Below are 20322 nucleotides of genomic sequence, written 5' to 3'. Positions count from 1 at the left end.
ATTTACCTTGGAAAAATCTATTGTTTGAATAGCCACAGGAACAACAAAGAAATAATTGGGTAGAAGTCTCCATGGCTCAGCGGACGTTACGTGCGTACGCCTTACCTACCTTAGACGTGGTGTTAGGAAACATAGAAAGACTAGTGATTGACACAAATAATTTCAAATTAAAGGTGGCCACAATCCAAATGATTCAAAACACGTTACAGTTCAAACGGAACATGGTTAAAGTCCCGAATCAACACTTGAAGTGGTTCCTTTAACTATGCGATACTTTCAATTATAACGGGGTATTTGACAACGCTATATGTCTATGGTTATTCTCGTTTTCATTACGTGATAACGCGGCCAATTGGTTAGACTCGTTAGAACTGGGTTCCATTACTAAATGGAATAATCTTGCGAAAAAATATCTTCATAATTTTTTCCCAATCAGTCGAACCATTCAACTTCAGCGAGAAATAACTAATTTTAAACAATATGAAATTGAAACCCTTTACAAGGTGTGAGAGCATTTCAAGATGACGCTAAGGAAGTGCCCATACCATGGACTACAAGCATGGCTCCAAATCTAAATATTCTACAATGGTGTTGACGGACATATTAGATCTAACCTAGATGGAGCACCTATCGGATCTCTCATGTTCCATACATACGAACGAGTTTATAAAATCATTAAAGATATGATTATGAATTCGTACATGTGGCTTAAGGAGAGGTTTAGGTACCAATCAAAGCCTCCAACAACAAAAGCGATGAACAAAAAAATGAAGAGGATAGATTTGAACGAAGCTTAAAAAAGCTTAACTATTTGGAGACATTAGTCAAGCAACTAGAACGAAGCCACACTCAAAAAGCCAACCGGAGGAAGCAAGCTATGTAAATAATAGGGTTCGTGATCCCTATTCAAATACTTATAATCTTGGTGGGAGGGATCATCTGAACCTTAAGTGGAGAGGTACCTAAGGAGGTGTGAATCAAGCTCAAACTCGATCGAACCCTCTATACCAACCTCTACCATTGCAACAACTATTCGTGGGAAATGATCATACTGCATGTGGTCAAAGATTCGACCGACTAGAAGGGGAGATACAAATAATGGAAATGGACATTCGACAAGTCTAATCTACATGTGGACGACTCAAATCTCGAATGGAAAACCTTTGTCACCAAATGAGCCAGCTCATGACAATGTTTCAAAAACAAAGTGGTCAAAATGTCTTTAATAATTTAGAAAACAACCCTCAGAGAGATGGAAATGAGCACACAAAAGTGATCGAGTTGCGATCAGAAAAGTCACTGAAGCCATCAATCAAGCCCATCCATGAAGAGGAGGATGTTACCAAAAAGGTCAACGAATCCACGAAAGACGAGCAAGCCGAGCACCACAAGTCGATTGAGGAGGTAACCAAATTGGTGCCCAATCCGGTAATGTCAAACTCAAGCACAACAAAGATACCATTCCCGATGATATTAGAGGGCAAGCAAAAGAAGGACGAGGTAGATTTTTTTTAATTTTTCTTAATTTATTTAAATCCCTTAATGTCAAATTATCATTATTAGAGATCATAGACAAAATTTCGAAATATGTCAAATATTTAAAGGAAATTATGAAACGAAATAGGGAACTAAAAAAATATAAGTAAATTGACATTGATGCTTCATACAGCACCTTAATCGCTAAGAAGATACCCCCGAAGTTAAAAGATCTGGGAAACTTTACGATTCCAATTAAAATAGGGGATCGACACTTTAGCAAGGCCCTTTATGTCTTAGGGGATTACATAAATTTGATGCCTTTATCAATCTATCGAAAACTCAGACTCTAGGATCTTAAAAGTACTTCGATAATGCTACAATTAGTTGATAGATCCTTGGTACACCCAAAAGGTGTAGTTGAGGATGTATTGGTCAAGGTACAGGGATTCATAATTCCTGTTTACTTTGTAGTGCTTAACTTCGAGGAAGATTGAGAAATCTCCATTCTGTTGGGTAGGCCATTTTTGGTCACTTCTAAATCGACTATCGATCTCGAGCAAAATGAGCTAATCATAAAGATGAATGAAGAAATACAGGTGTTCAAATATGGTTGTGATTCCTAAAGTGAGGGATTAGCTAGGGAGGAATGTTAGGTAATATTTAATTCGACCCCTAACAGCCTCGATCGAAGGTATCGCTTTAATTGTGTTGCTGTAGGAGACCAGATTACAAAGGAATGAGACAAATAATGAGACTTCAGGGGAAGACGGAGCAAATGAAAAAGTTGAGATGGGTGAGACCGAAAGATGAAATCGATGGTAAAATTTAAGGATTTTTCGAACAAGTCTAGTAGCACGACATATATTTTTAACCATCGAACTTAATCAAATTGTAAAATATTGTATACTAATTTGTTTTTAATTTGTTAGATTAAGAATTAGATTAGTTATTTTGTGTCAGAATTGGTCGGAAACAAGGTCCTAATGACAACAGAGGAACTAGATGTGAGTAGGGTGCATGTACAGGTAACCAAGGACTCTCTACAAGTCTCGAAGACGCCGAATTGAAGTCGTGTTGTCACACTACAATACCATGGCATGACGCAAGCCCAGTGAACCCTAAAAATGCCAAAAATTCATTGCTATTTCACGCCACATCCTATCTATGGCACGACACATCGTTATATTCAATACAATAGGGAAAATTATTGTCGTGCATGACATACAAGCCATTTTTGAAAACTTTCTGATTTTGGTTTGATGCGATCTTCAAAAATATCTCTCAATTTTGCACAAATTTCAACCCTAGAACGCCTCTATATAATGTCTTTATTAGCAACCAACACCCTTCAAGCCCCTAACCTCAAATATTCTCTCGAATATAGTCGTTTTTCCCTACCAAGCCTAAACAAGTTATTTGTGAAATAACACTGAATGCTAGCAAGACGAAGCACAAATGGAAACTCTGAGCCATTCAAACCACACATGGACGCAATACAAGTAAGAAGTAGCATTTCACATCTTCAAAAGTATACATTGGAAGAAATAATCGTGTGAATACAAAAACACTTGGAATATCAAGTTGCATGCAATCAAGAACGTGGAAAGTTAGCAACCCGAGCAACTGAGAAATTTGGAATTAAAAACTTCCAATGGCCACAACACACCTTAGAGGAAATCACTCCAAAACCATCAAGCCTACAAATCAATGGCGAGCTAGCGAAAAAAATAAAGATCAAGCTACATTAAAGATGGAGAACATTTGAGCACATCTTGAATATATTGTGTAGGGTATTGCCTATATCAAGCCAATTGCGGAACACTATGCTAGAACATATGGCATAAACTACCTCGTGGACAACGCCATACCCGCAACCGTTCAATAACACAATTGCAAATGGGAATGCGGCAAACCAGATGAAGAGCAAAATTGAAAAATCAACATCAAGCGGTAGGCATACTACAATGCAATACAATGCTACTCAAGATAATAACCTGAGGAAAGCGACAACAAGTATGCAAAACAATCGCATATCAACCACGAATGAAAATAATAAAGTCGATCACATTAAGAAAAAAAAAAGAGAATTTGGAAGCTAGTGGCGGAGTCGGATCCTGATTCTGATTAATTATTAACAATTTATTCAGAATTTTGTACTTTATTTTTGGATGATTTTTAATGTTTTCTTTAGTTTTAATTAGTTAGGAATTAGTATTTGTTATAAATATTTGTGCCTTTAATTCTTCTTTGTAGGAACCCTACAATTTTTTATGGCATAACCATTACGAGCCAAAACCAAAAATAGGAGTAGTCCCACCAATTGAAGATTGAACGTATCACGCCAATCGGGTAACCTCTTTCCTTTATATTTTTAGTTGCACATTAGGGACAATGTGTCGAATAAAGTATTTTCTTTCCTTATTGTATTTGTTTTCTTTTTAATTTTTAGTTTTTAACTGCGTGCTTGTCCTTGAGCTTGTGGAAATACAAGTGATTTGTTAGGAGCATATACCTAGGTTGTTTGTTTAAATTACAAATTTAGTCTAAAACTAAATAATTTAGGTTGTTTATAATTAGACTAATTAGTTTAGTTTATCATACTATAAATAGGTAAAAGAAATTAAATATACCAAGTGATAAAGGTAGATACAAATAGAAAATTATATTTGTAGAAATATAGGATGTTCGAATTAAAAAGAAAATACTCAAGAAAATGTTAGAGTATGCCCAAAGATCAATCATGAGATGGTTGTAATAACATATTTGATTTATCATATTTATTAATTTAAGGCATTACCATTATTATTTCAGTTTCTTTTACGTATGTATAAATAAACTGTTTTATAATAATGTCCTGAGAATAATATGATTATTCTCAAAAGGTCCTTAGTCAAGTATTAATGTTGGAAAGGACGACAATAATGCATTAAGACTAACATGTAGTTGATTGATGATGAAGAGTTGTCATTGATATGGAATGTCAAAATCAATGTATGAATATGTTTGTTAGAGAACAACATATTTGACTGACCCGGTATGAGTATGTTTCTTGGATTATTATGTAATTGTCACAATATTACACATAGTGATTAATATGTATATGATCCTCAAACTTGAGATCATCATAATCTCAACATCGTGAGTTGTATATTTTGATATAGTCAAACGTACACCGTAACTAGTTGTTCTATAAAGGCTGATGTTGGATATACCACGATCTATGTAGAGGGATATGGTTGATCGAGATAGGATAAGCCCCTCCTACATAATGGGAGTAATATCTTAGGCTACTTGATTGAGTGAGACTAGAAATGCATGACCATGCTCAAATAAGTTGATATGAGATGTCATACTTATTTGTATGTCGTAGTCTACTTAAGATATCAAGGAACATGGAATGGACTATGCAAGTGTGACTATTCCATGACTTGTGTCCAATCCAGATATAAAGGACTTAAGGATTATTGCATAAAAGGTTAATCATAAAAGGTTATGTCGAATCATGATTTCTTGTGACTTAGGTAGTAATGATGCATTGCTAAATGCCACTCATTGTTTGTAACATTGGAATCGTTCTAGTATTACTGCTAACGTTACAGGAACCTACAGGGTCACACCCAATAGTTGAAATGAACGGAGTAAAACATAGTTGGTGTTGTTTTTGGTTGCCGCTTGAATTAAATTAATTATAGAATTAATTTAATTGGGTAATCAAATATCGAGCACATTATGTACAAGGTTGTTGTACGCATAATGAGTACATGAATTTGGTTAGTATATAAATTCAAATAAATATATGGTTTACCGAAATTATATTATAATTAATGTAATTATAATTTTTGATTTAAAAATATTATTATATTTATTTAATTTTTAGAAACCCTTAAAAAAGGATATAAGAATCTCGTTTTTCTTTAATTTGGTTCTAGCAGCCGTCAAAGAAAAATATCCTTTTTCAAAACAGTTTTGGGGATTCCTTTCGTTCATAACCAACTGGGTGGATTACGTAGAGGCCAGGATTAGATAGATTGTGGCTAGGTTCGACAGCAGATCAGACTACTCGTTGTTAAGGCGTCACTGTTTACTCAGAATAAATATTAGGTAATTTTGTAACCTTTTTCACCCCGATTCGTTCCTCACACATGGATCCGTGGTTAGGGTCGCCGAATTTTTTTTTTCTGCGCCGTAGGGGTGCCGGCAATCCAACATAAAATACATGGTTAATGAAACGGTGTAGTATGACAAGTATAATCCTTATAAAAAGTGCCCGAGAAAAATCTCATTTGTATTGGCACAAATAAAAAAATCATCATAAGGGTTATCGAGGAAATATTATTGTATTAGAGTTTAAAGTACGAACAAAAATAAACCGAGTAGAAAAAAATATTTGAACTGACTATGCTCTGCAAAAATAAGTACTATATTCATATATACATTTTGATGGAGGAATATATTTAATTTTCTTTGACTTGTTTACTTTGTAATTTATTAAACTATTCTGTCTAGATGTAAATAACATTGGATTATTTAAATTTCTAGCTAGAGATATATATTTAGGCAAATCTTCGTAGTGTCAATGCTCCGATCCAATCTTGTGTATCAAGCTAGCTCAAGTACATTTTATTTGTATGTTTTCAATTTTAGTTTATTTTCGGTTTTTATTTTTATTTTTGGGTAGTTTGCTTGAAGACAAGCAAAGACTTAAGTGCAAAGGTATTTGACCTATCGTCAAAAGTAATAAGTGTTTTCGGTTGACTCAATATCGATGAACCTAGAAAAGAGAATTGAGGGTTGGAATGAATGTATAACAAGAATTCTTAGAATTCCTTGGGGATTCGTAATTGGTGCTAAGCTAACTATAGTGCAAAGTCGTCTCTCTTTGGTTAATAAGATCCAAAAGGTTTATCGATCTCAGGGGGTACAGATCCATAATAGGCATATAGAAATTATTGTACGTTAAATAACATCAAAAGTATTGGTTTCAGAAGATGGAATGTCTAATGTTTTTTTACTTGGGAAACTGATTGGATTATTGTGAGTGGAACGAACGAGGCGTGCTTTAGAAGAAGCGATTTGTTACTGAGCTATTTTATTGGGAATAATGAGAGCATCTCTGAACACTCAAAGTTTTACATCTAAAGCAAGTTTTCAAGAAACTGATTGAGTTTTAGCAAAAGCTACTCTCCGAGGTCATATCGGTTGGTTGAAAGGCCTGAAAGAAAATGTTGTGCTTGGGGGTATGATACCCGCCGGTACCGGATTCAAAGGATTAGTGCACCGGTCACGGCAACATAACAACATTCTTTTGGAAACAAAAAAAAAAGAATTTATTCGGGGGAGAAATGAGAGATATTTTCTTTCACCACCGAGAATTATATGACTCTTGCATTTCAAACAATTTATATGATACATCAGGCCGCTCTTTTACAGGTATAGAATTTAATGATTCTTAAGATAATTTATTGTGGTCATTTGAGCTGTTAATTTGTTAATAGTAATAAAGAGAATAACAAATAGAAAGTAATGGCTTGGCTCGTGGATAAACGACCAATCCCCGGTAGAAGAGAAGGTCTCATTGAAACTATTATTTATTTTAGGGTGTCTTGTCTCTCTTTTTTTAAGAGAGAGAGAGAGAGAGAGAGAGAGAGGAAGTGTAAACAGAAATGGCAAGAAGATATTAGAACATAAATTTGGAAGAGATGTTGGAAGCAGGAGTTCATTTTGGTCATGGTACTAGGAAATGGAATCCTACACTGGCGTCATATATCTCCGCAAAACGTAAGGGTATTCATATTACAAATCTTACTAGAACCTCTCGTTTTTTTATCAGAAGCTTATGATTTAGTTTTTGATGCAGTAAGGGAAAAAAATTCTTAATTGTTGGTACCAAAAATAAATCCACTGATTCGGTGGCGTAGGCTGCAATAAGGGCTCGGTGTCATTATGTTAATAAAAAATGGCTCAGTGGTATGTTAACTAATTGGCCCAGTATAGAAATGAGGCTTCATAAGTTCAGGGACTTGAGAACTGAACAAAAGACAGAGGGACTCAACCAACAAAAGTTAATAAAAATAAGTGTTTTTTAACACATTTTCTGGGTCTTGTAACCAATAGGCCGACACATGCCATAGGTTGTGCTAATTGGTTCAATTAAGTGTGTAGGATGAATATATAAAGGCCCAATTGACATGGAAGAAAAGGTCGAGTGAAGCACAAGCTTTCCGAGACGTCAAAGCACCAAACAGACAACATAAGGAAGACCTTTGGTGTCATGTCACTCCACGCAAGAGGTCTTGCACGACACACGTCGACGTGCTGCCCAAGTTTTTCGGTGTTATTTTCATCCACACAATCAAACTTATTTGTTTGGGATGTCAACACCTCAATAAATAATACATTAGGGGTTGAAAGTAATCAAGTCGCTCTAGACGCCTTCAAAAACCCTCGTAGTTTAGAAGCAATTTTAGTTTATTTTCTTTTGAGATTTTCAATACTTTCATGTTTTCCTCTTGAAATCAGTTTTGATTCAAGAATTTATTTATATTATTCAATTATTTCATTTTATGTTCTTTTGCATTCGTTTTATTTCTTTATTCAAATCAAGAGATTTATTACTTCGTTCCCCATTCGATATTCAATCCACAATTATTCAAATCTCTTTTCTTCTTAGAATCGATCATGTTTCTCACATGGTTTATTCAATTGGAGTTGAGATTATGACTAACATGAGTGGCTAAATCCCTTAGAAGATATTAACGAGTGGATATGGATGTGATTAATGGAGGGTTTAGGGTTTCCCAAGAGGATTAGTTGGTATAAATTAGGTGTTTTAAACTGTTAGGCTTGACAACCCTAATAAAGTGTAACACCCCAAACCCAGCCTAGATGTTATGACCGAATCTGGCGATGTCACATGGAATGGGATTTGAAGACAAGATTGTCGAGTTAAAAATGTTACAGTTAGTTAGCTTTTATTTAATTCGGAAAAAAATAAGTACTACTTGATTTGCTTTAAAACATGTCTCTTAGCGGAAGCTTTTGTAACCAATTAATTTAGGGAAAATAGTTTTTATTTACGAAAACCTTAGTTTTTAGAAAAACCATATTTTGTTGAGTTACGGTTTTTAAAAAAAACCATAAAAAATAGTACAAAGTCCCAAATTTAAAGCCGCAGTCCATAGTCCAAAAGCTACATCAAAAACACCCAAATAAGTAATAAATTCTAGACATTAACGGAAAACAGTCTAAAATTTATGTGTGGCCACCGTCGAGTCCTCTGTTGCACCGACCCATCAAGTTTAGAGATTACCTATATAGATTAAACAGAAAAAGGGTGAGTTTTTGCAAACTCAGTGTGTAATCCCCAAAAAAACATGCATACAGATATTCAACAGCATTCAGTTAGATACAGTCTGGGGCCTGGGTCCATCATAGAATCATTTTGGGCCTTAGCCCATGCAAATACAGTCTTAGAAATATATTGGGGCCTTGGCCCATATTAGATACAGAATGCAGATACAGTAAATCAGAATCCTACCCACCTGCTTCTACACACCATCTTCGTCCAACCCTACACACCATGTGTGGATTAAATCAACCCACCCATCCCTACACACCATGTTGTAACAAAATGCGGCACATAATCAAAATGTTGCATCTGAACTACCAGATAACAGGCTTAATAGCTTTTCAGACACTTCCTCCAAATATCATCAACCCACCCCGATACAATGCAACATAAAAAATATGTCATGCCATTATGCAATTAATAGTACAGACATTCAGATATCATAAGTCATGCTCAGTAGAAAAATCAAACAGATTGATCACACATGTAAGGGTCTAAGTAAAGGTTACCGACCCTACAGTAGGTCCACAGTCGACTCGGGCAACCCGTGCAACCTTACAGAACTTTTCAGAAAAAAGGGCTCACACGCCCATATGGCCCACTCGGCCCAAATTGGTCTTGGCCGCATGATCCATTTTTAATGTAACCCGTGCTAGTTAATTATCCATATATGTTTTCACTATTTACTTATATGTTCCTTCAAAGTTGTCTACTTGAGTCACTATTACTAAATTATTTATATCTCAAGCGAAAGAATTTTGAATTAAGATCTACTTGATGTCTTTGAAACTAGACTCAAATACCTTTATACCATAAAATTTTCAGAATTTTTGGTTTAGCCAATAAGTACAGTAAAATCCTCAAACTTACCCCTATTCTGTTGTCTAACAGCTTCGACCCTTCTTTGCTAAAAATTAATTATCTCTTAGTACAAAACGTGGATGTTGTTTCCATTTGTTTATATTGAAAATAGACTCATTAATAATTTAAACATGTAAATTTTAACCTCTAATTATTTTTCTCCAATTTTTTATAATTTTCCAAAGTCAAAACAGGGAAACCCGAATTCATTCTAAACTTGTCTCACAAAGTTTATTATACCTCACGATTTACAATTTCATTACTAACACCGTTTCTTCTATGAGAAACTAGATTCAATAAGCTTTAAGTCCATATTTTTTCATCTTCTAATTCGATTTTCAAAATTTATGGCGATTTTTCAAAGTTAGCCTACTGCTGTTGTCCAAATAGTAAACAATTTTGGCTTTTTGCCGAATCCCCCTTTTTTTTGCGTTTTGGGTACACACCTAGTTTTTTTTTATGCTAAAACAGTCCCTGAACACTCCATAGCCTATAATCAAGATACTCAACATCAATTTAATAGATTTACAAGCGACATGACAACCAAGAATGAACAGAAACCCAACTTATCACCAATGATAACCCTCTGTTTAACTATTGTTAAGACGATAACACTGAATTCACCAATCTGAGCCTCCCCCTATGCCCAAATCGCATAGAAAAAACATTACCACTTCAGTCGCTAAAAGATTCATGACAGAAATGTAGAGAAACACTTACCAAAACTAAGCCAGCACTAACCACGTGCGAAAACGAATGAAAATAAATGGATTAGGGAAAAAAACAAGAAGAAAAAGAAGAGAAAGATGGAAAAACTTAGAGAATTTCAACAAGAGGAGAGGAGAAGAATAGACGGCAGAATTTTTTTTGGAAAGAGAGTCAAAATTCGGTTATGGGAAAAAATAAAATAAAATCTCGATAACCCCCAAAATTCCTTAATCTTCTCCCCTAATTCCCACTACACATTCACTGCTTAGAATCCCCCTATTACACAACTCTATCCCAAAATCTGAGCAAAAAAAAAAATAATACCCTTGCCTGCATAAGGATTCGAACACAAGACCTCTACCATAATAACACACCATTTAACCACCAAACCAGCAGGCCCATTCTGATGTAATTTACCCAACAATCAAATAAAAGCCTACTGAACAAGAGTAAGGCCTAATTCATTCAAAATACCAAAATTTGCCCAAGCCAAGGCTTGAACTTGGGACCTCCCAGACACTCCCAAAACACATAACCACTAAAGCTAACAGATATTTGTGTCATATTTTCACAATAATGAAATTAGAAATTTTGGGGCATTACAGCAAGGTAAGGAAATAAGTGAATATCAACCATTCGAGTAAGTTAATTAGAGGCCGAGAGGTAATAATTGGTTAATCAATGGCTAATCCACCCTAAAACCCTAATCTAGAATTAGTTACAAACCCTAAAGTGAGTTAATCTTCATGATTGATTTATCAATTTATTTCCTTTGCTTATTTTTATTTATTTATTTCTTTTCATTATTTATTTTTTTTATTCCCTTAATCTATTCTATGGTTCACCATAATATAGGAAATAATTAATACTAATTAGACTTATTATTGTAAAAAAGCGTTTTCATTATTTATTCCATCCTCTCTTGGGTACGATCCTTAAAATAGTCCTAAGTATTTTGTTGTACAAGCCATATTATAATTTGACTCGTGCACTTGCTGACACTGTCATTCTTAATTCCTTATATTTATGTGTATTATTTAACTATAAACGGTAACACATTTATAGGCGGTCAACCTCTAATTAACTAATCGATTGGTTGATACTTGTTTATCTCCCGACCTCAGTTTCTCAACTAGGATAAAATAAGATATCCTCAATTTGACTAATCTCCTGACCTCGTCTAGCCTATGATAACTTCCTAGGATTGTCAATCCTAGTGGTTTAAGCACACGTAATTCATAACAACTAATCCCTCTCAAGAAACCCTAAGTCATCCGTCAATCACATCCGCATCTACTCATTAATCTATCCTAAGGGATTTGGGCACACATGTTATTCATAATCTCAACTCCAATTGAATAAACCATGTGAACAACATGGTTGATTTAGAAGAGAAAAGAGATTTGAATAATCATGGATTGAATATCAAATGAGGAACAAAGTAGCAAATCGATTGATTGGAATAAATAATTAAATTGAATGCAAAATAAAATAAACTGATATAATTTAATAATATAAATAAACTCTTGGATCAAAATTGATTCCAAGAGGAAAAAAAGTTATCAAAAGCTGAAAGAAAAATAATATAATCCTACTTCTAAACTACTAGGGTTTTTAAAGGTGTTTAGGATGACTTAGTTACATCAAACCCCTAATGTCTTATTTATAGAAGTGTTGGCACCCTAATTTAGGTCTTCGGAACATCCTATGCCTTAGTATAAATTTGATTATGTGGAAAAAAATAACCTTAAAATACTTGGGCATTACTTCAAACTATGTCATGCCACACCATGTCTATGGTGTGACATGACACATAATTTCTGCCTTGTGTTGTTCGTTTTGTGCTTTGACGTCTTGAGAAACTTGTGCATCACTCGTCCTTTGCTACCACGTCAAATAGGCCTTTATATCTTTATCATACACAGTCAATTAAACATATTAGCATAACCTAAGGCCTATGTCAGCCTATTGGGTCACAATACTTACAAAATGTGTTAAAAAATACTTATTTTATTAATATTTAATTGTAAGTCCCAGTTACCAAAAACGAAATATAAAACCCTAAATTTCCAAGAAAACAAGCTCTTTAAGTGCGAAAAATGACCCGAATTAACTACTACATTTGACGGTAGGTCACACTCTTTTAAATGCTTCGCGTACTATATTCTTAACCATGTGAGAAGTTTGGGAATTTTGTCGAATCCACTACCTATGCGCCCTCCCTCGTTAGTTGAGAGCTAATTTAAGAGATAGATGTAGTTTTCATGATGATAGGGGGCACAAAACAGAATATTGTTTTTCTTTGAAGAATACCATAGAGGAAGTTGTTAGAAACGGTGAACTAAAGAATTTTGTAGCACAGAAAGCTTCGCCATCGAGGCAGAGTTTGTAAAGGGATGATAAGAGAAGTAGAAGGTTAACGGCACGATACATGTCATAGTTGGCACAGGTAAAGAATGGGGGTGCAACCCAAAGAGGAATGTGTATCTCAGAAGTGTGATGCCTATTAGTTCGCTTAAGAGGTTACGTCAGCAAGAGAAATAAAGGGTGGAATTTAAAAAGAAAGACGAGGATTTAGTGTGTGATGAGGAAAGAAATGACCCTATGGTGGTGACAACAACTATTGTTGGATTTGAGGTTAAGAGGATTCTGGTTGATAGTGGAAGTGTTGTAGAAGTCTTAACTTAGAATCATATTAGAAAATGGGGTTGAAAGAGAAAGCTTTCAAAAAGCCATGCCCTTTATATGGCTTCACTAATCATCCGGTTAAGGCAAAAAGCTATACGGTGAGCACACTACTACATAATATGTTCAATTTTTTGTAGTAGACCATTCTATGGCTTACATCGTCATTTTTAGGCACCCTATTATGCCAATGGCTAGAATGATGATTAATAATTTTTGCATGAAAATCAAATTTCCTACCAAAACGAGGGTGGGATTCATGAAATCTGATCAGCGGTTAGCCAAACAATGTCATATGTTGCCGGTTAAACAAACTCATTACAACAAGCATTCTAGTTTCTTTTTTTTCTTTTTTTTTTCTTCTTTTCCATATTCATATCTTGTGGGATCATGTTTGGGCTCCGTTGAAGGGGACATCACCGAAACGTCGGTCTTTCACCCCTAGGAGCCCCAAAAATCTCGTTTTTCCCTTTTCCCTTTCTAAAATAATTTTTTTTTAAAAAAGGCTTGATCTTGAGAAAAGTTTTGATTTTTTTTTTAAAAAGAGAAAGTTTAGATTTTTATTTTAAAAATTTATTTTTTAGTCATATTAAAAGAAAAGTTTAAATTCTTAAAACAAAATTTTGATCTTTTTCAACTATTTTGAAATAAAGTTTTGATTTTTAAGAAAAACAGTGATTTGTTTTTAAAAAAGTGAAAGTTTAGATTTTTAAAATAAAAATCTGCCTTTTAGTCATTTTAAGGAACAAATTTAAATTTTTTAAAATAAAACTTTGATATTTTTTAACTTTTTCGAAATAAAGTTTTGATTTTAAGAAAGTGTAATTTAAAGAAAGAACTTTGATTTTGCAAAAAAAAAAAATCCAGCCACTGTACGCGATGGCTCCACCGCCGGAGAGCAGACTCAACATAGAAGGAGAAAGAGGAAGAGGAAGAGGCTTTTTTTTAAAAAAAATAAGCTTAAAATGAAAGAATGAATAGTTTTTTTTTTCATTTATAGGTGCCAAAAATGGGTAATTTATTCTCACCCCCTTACTTTTTAAATTTACAAAAAAATACCCCATTTGTTTTGCAGTATCGCCCTCACTCTCTGGCCTATTTACATCCGTAACATTTTTGTTTATTCAAAGCTTCAATTTAATCCGAAATTTATAAATTAAAAGTAAATTAATTGCTACATCAGTCCTCTGTCCTCCACATTTTTATCTTTTAGTCCCAAAATCATGCTATGTCATTTTGTTTCCATTTTTAATAAATTATTTATACTTATATCTTCCATTTTATTTGCATTTATACCTTATATATTTAATGTCAATTATGCACTTTATTTTAATATTTTATATTTATTCACACTTGTATACTTTTTATTTATTCTTATTTTGTCTTTATTTATTTTCATGTCTATTTATATTTATGTTTTCTTTACACATTTCCTTACATACATTTTAATATTATTTATTTATGTTACTTTGATACTTTTATTGTATTATGAATAAGGTGTATTATTGTTATTATTATCATCATCATGTCAAGGTCTTATTTATTTCATTTATTTAAGTTTCCTTTTTATTATTGTCATTTTAAAAGTTTTAACTTTTCATTAACTTTAGCCAATTTAATTAATTTTCCTATTTTATTACCATTCATTTTAAAAGACATAACTTTAGGTCATTTTTCCATCCTATAATTGTTGACATGAATTTTGTTAAGTAGGTGTTACATTTTAATGAAACCATAAGATTTTTATATTTGAATTTTGGTTAGTCTTAAAGATCTTATCTACCATTTACCCTAGAAAAATTATAAATAACATGTAAGATTTTTTAGGGTTTTAAACTAATTTTAAATATCGTATAGGATTCCTCTTTAGAATCCTAAATTAATATGTAAATATTCTTTATGAATTTATTCAAGATTAAAACTAAAGATTTTTGTAGGTGAATTGTAAATCATGAGTAGGTCTTTCTAAGTATTTTAGAAACTTTTTAAAAAGCTAATAAATGTTATTTAAGATATATTATTTTAGGATTTTGACTAATTTAAACCTTAGATCAAGAATTTTAAAGTAAGATAATCACAAACCCGGCATAGGATACTTTCGTAAGATATTAATAGGTTCAACGTTATTAATTAAATCTTTTAAAAATAATAATAAAATATCGAATAAGTTGTAGATGGATTTTAATATTTCTCTTAATTCATTAGTAATTTCTAGGGTTTTTTAGAATTCTAAGATAGAATTAATTTTAGGAATTGAAGGTATTTTACCGAATTATTTAGGTATCCTTTAGGGTTCCCGTTAAAAGTAAAATTCTCTAATTTAGGTTTCAAATTAGATAAGTTTGGTGAACACATCTTAATCGAGTTACAAGTAAACCGAAAACATTTTCTTTAGAGTTTTTATTTAAGATTTCCATAAGATTTTAGCCTAGATTAAGATATTAATATGCTTAAATAAAAAAACCTAGCTCCTAAGACCCCGTAGGACTATCCCCAAATAGGCGTTGTGGGGGTGCTATAACCTTCTCCACAAGTAACCGTACTCCCAAACCCAAAATTTGGAGATGAGATCGAGTCTAGACTTTTAGGATTTTTCGTAGTATAAATTCTAGACTTTTAGAAGATAGGTGGCTAACCAACCTAGCCCTAATTGATTAGTGGCAACTCTATGTTAATTTTGGCCCTCCATGTCTAGCTTTGCTTACTAGGCCCCCGTACCCTTATGTAGGCAACGTTACATTAGCTTGGCAACTCCACCAGGGACGTTAGTGAGTCAACTTACTTAGGTCTAATAGCTAGGTTTTTTAGTATTTGTGTATATTAGATTTATTTATTCCTACATTAATTTATTTAATTGTCTAATGTCGTTTTAAATTGTTGAATATGTGTTAAATATCGATTTATTTGATCATTTCATTTACTTATCTTATTTTGATATAAATTCCAATGCGTTTGATTATTCTTTTATCGATGAAAGTAATTAATGTGTATGTTGACTCTACCGTCGTGGGGTGGCTATAATTGTCATTCATATTGCATCTTGCTTTCAATCCTATGCCCGAAAATAAAGTGAAAGAGAGTGAGGGAACGTGAGTAAAGTTTATTTTAGAAGCTTTTAATAAAATCAGAATAATAATAAAATTAAATAAAATATAAAATTTAACGAGACCTCAATATCAAAAATAATTTCTCACTTGTACATAATGGGATTCAAAGTCAAGACCATGTAGTAACCAAATGCTTAACTATTGAACCGATAGGCTCATTCTTTTCCCTAAATCGCAAAGAAAATTATAAAAGTCTATCTGAAACCACTGACTTATCCTACAAACCTTAATTCTTCTAACCCCAATTTCGGGGTGTTACAGCTACACACCAACTTCGTCCAACCAATCACACCAATTAGAACTACAAGAGTCCATCCATCCAATCACGCCGGTTTGTGGTGGTATGCCACTCATATAAGGTGCAGCTGAGCTACCAAATAGATATTGCAGTTTAACCGTCAAAATTGCAGTAATACTGCCAGAATACACTTCCTTCATCACATATCAAACTCACCTTAATGCACATGCATAAATAAACTAACACATATATCCCATAAATAGATGTCATGCATGCTTTTCATATGTAATCATGCTTTCAAAGTTATTAAAACATAGAACGTACATGTATTTTTCACATACCTTACCTATATCACACACATACACATATCCACATGTATCACATTTCAAGTCTTATTTAAGTCAAATGGACCCCACGGGAGGTCTAATTACGAATTTTGGAGTCAAACTGGCCTAGGTGGATATTTTCAAAAAATAGGTCCACACGTGTTGCCACACGGCCTACCACATAGCCATATGACCCACACGGTCTGGCACACGACCGTGTAATGTCGATAGAATACTTTTTGACTTTACGTCGTTCGCTATTTTTGGGGTTTTTCGTTACACGCCTTACTAATTTTTGAAGCAATCCCACCAATGAGAAATCAAATACCTAAAACATCGTTCACTTAACGAATTTGCCGGAGGATTAATCACCTCGCGATCTCCACCTAGAAAACCCACACAATCAAATATACGAAACACAACTACACATAAATCCCCAATTAACAAAAGGTAACAAAAATCCTCGAAAGTTGAAAAGATTAAATGATACTTATGCAAGAATCGAGATGTAAACGACACAATCACAACACCCACTACTAAATTTTGAATAGCTCAATAAATAACAATCAAGAAGAAAAAAGAAAATGATTGGAAAAAGGAAAAGAAAGAAGAATAGAAAAGAAAAATTAGAGACCCTTACTAGACTAACGTGACACAGCAAGAGAGAGAGTGTGTGTATGGGGGGAAAGAAGTGGGTAATGTGAAACAAGTGGGAGAAAAATAGTGAAACAAATCTTTTAATTATTTAAAAAAAACTACCCATTACCCCCACTAAATTTGATTAGTTATCCTATCATATTTTTCCTTAGAGCTTAAAAGCCAAAAATAATATTCACTTTGCACACACATGGATTCAAACACAAGACCTAAGGGTAAACTAAAGTCTTACCACCAATAGGCTCATTCTTGTCAATAGTTGAGCGAAAATAATATATAAGTCAAATGTTCAAAGATAGGGGTTGCAACAAAAATAACAAATTCAAGCGAAAAGATTAGAACCTGAAACCTCTCACACACAAGAACAACACTTAACCACTAAAACAAATCACTTCACTTTATAAAATTTTCACAAATTAAATTCAAAAGTCAAACGTAACCCCTCTTGGTTCTACTAACCCGATTTTCTACTAACCCAGTTTTTGGGATGTGACATAAATTTTTAAAAATACTAAAAATTTAAATGAAAATCAATCAACATTTATTGATCAATAATAGATTAACGACCTATCAACACTCAGACAATACCATTCAATAGTCAGTCTATGTTCAATCAATCCCAATCAACATTAGTCAGTTATGGAGAATGATGATCAATAGTATATTTTCTAAAATATTTAACCTTTTTTATTATTTTTTTTATTTTTGCAATAAATATTTTAATTTCAATAAACATGAACATCAATTGTCGCGTTCTAAATGGTTGGAGGTGCAATGTCACACATTCTAATAAGCATCATATGTTCATATGTTTTTTTAATGCAGTTACAAATATTAGATTGAATTGGATAACAGAAGGATAGTGTTGAGGCAATTATAAGGAGTGCCTAGAGCAGTGCCCATTATTGTTTAGCACTACTCAACCTCAAAACTTGACATATATGGAGTTGATAATTTTTGTAAACAAAATCTTTGGGTTGTGAATTGTGACCTTTGCTGATAATTTGGACATGCACAAGCCCATTTATGATATTTAAACTTGTTATAGGAATATGTCTTGAAAATTGATTTGGATTGTATTAAGAAAATTGACTTCCTATTTTAAGGAGATTGGATTGGGTCGGGTAACTTTATCACATATCCTAAAGATTTGAAGGCTTATCCTATTTTAGTTGATTATCTTGCTACTTTGATGGAATGATTGATTGTAATTGATCTAATATGTTAGAAAATCGAAGGTAGTTTAAAAACTTAAGATTTGTATAGGTTTTGTACTAAAAAATTTAGCACTTATATGTTAAGTGGAAACTTGTAATTGAAAGTGCATTAAAAGTGAAAACAAGTGAATTACTTGGATTTCAACTTATGTTTTCAGGGGGAAATTTAGAGGAGAGAGATTTAGATTTTAGGTGTAAAAGTGAGGTTGCTAGTGTAGTGAGTGTTAGAACTTGTAATCACTTGTTGTACGATGTGTTAAAGATAGTGAATTATCTCTTTGGGTAAGGCCCCGAAAACGTAGGAAAATCGAACTATGGAATCATATTGTTGTGTTCATCATTATTCTTCATTAGTGCCTGAAGCAATTGACACTACTGAATTATCTTGCAAATATAGTTATCAATTATTTCAAATAATTTGAGTATCAAAGTGAGATAATAAAAAAATTGGTACCAAAGTAAGAAAATGAAAATAATTTGTGAGCCAAAATGAGTATTAAGCCCAAACCATGGGTACTAAGTTGAGAATAAATATCTACTTAGAGGTCAAATGCTTATTTAAACCAAAAATAAAGTTATATTTAAGCTTTAAACCCCCCAGAAAATAAGGCACTTTTTAAAGATTGTAAAAAGAGATTTCCCGACAAGCATAGCATATCGACATAATCTCTCTGCTAATCCTGTCGAGAGAGAAATGAAATAATTAAAATTCCCAATTAGTAGTTTTAATTAATAATTAATTGTATAAAAATAATTAATAAATTGTGCTCAAAATAAATATTTTATGGCATAGACGGTTAATGCATGTTTTCTTCCTAATTTTATTTAGTAATAATCAGCTTTTTTTTCATGCAATTTAGGGATTATTTGTGTGTATTAATTAAAAATATATTATATTAAAATTTTAAAATTGATACAAATTGTATAGCATTTTATAAATAATATTATTGAAAAATTAAAATTAATTTAAGTATTTAATTTTTATAATGATAATAATTTAAATTATAATTAATATAAATTAAAACTAAAATAACAATATTTAAAATAAATTTGAATGATTTGGCTCACATATAATTTCAGCTTTATTTTTAAAAAAGAAATCAAATCTATAAAAATATTTGACTGCAAGAATATGAATATAAAGACAATGAAATTGTTGATAATCAAGGCAATGAATTATTTTTTTTATCGAAAAAGGCAATGAAATTTGTACAAGCCCAAATATGCCCGGGCCCAACTAAACCTAGAATGGCCCAACACCTAACCCTAGCCCGCTAGCCCAAAGCAGAAACCATTGCAGAAACCCTAGGTTGTTAGCAGTAAGTTCAGCGCCGCAACGGCCTCGCCAATGCCGCGCCCCTCGCTCCCACACTTTGCGCGTCAATCCCGCACATCGCGCCGTCGTGAATCTCGCACCTTCCCCACAAGCACGTACCTGCAACAAGCGAAAGAGAATAGCAAAAGATCCGGCCAACAAAGAGAAACAGAAGGGATTTCTTTAGATTTTGGTTTCATTTTTTCCCATTTTCGGCTATTTAAAAGGCCATTTAGAAATCTGTAAGGGGGGGAGTGTAAAAAAGAGAGAGGAGAAACAAAGATTATATTGGAAAAAATACTAAATCAAAAGGGAAAAAGAATTTTTGAAGGTATTTTCGGGGATTTTTCTTATTTTTTATTTTTGTTCTTTATTTTAAAA

The 20322-nt window shown here is 33.0% G+C and overlaps 1 non-coding gene across 1 annotated transcript; it reads right to left on the bottom strand.

Annotated features, from left to right (window-relative positions):
* Positions 1-447: 447 nt before the first annotated feature.
* On the bottom strand, positions 448-553 carry LOC128034364 (small nucleolar RNA R71). The gene has a single exon (XR_008190490.1). It is a non-coding gene; the product is annotated as a small nucleolar RNA R71 (small nucleolar RNA).
* Positions 554-20322: the final 19769 nt, after the last annotated feature.

This window comes from Gossypium raimondii, chromosome 10 (genome assembly GCF_025698545.1).
Source record: "Gossypium raimondii isolate GPD5lz chromosome 10, ASM2569854v1, whole genome shotgun sequence".
NCBI lineage: Eukaryota > Viridiplantae > Streptophyta > Magnoliopsida > Malvales > Malvaceae > Gossypium > Gossypium raimondii.
Note: the sequence above shows the minus strand (reverse complement) of the source record. Positions and strands in the feature narration are given on the sequence as shown.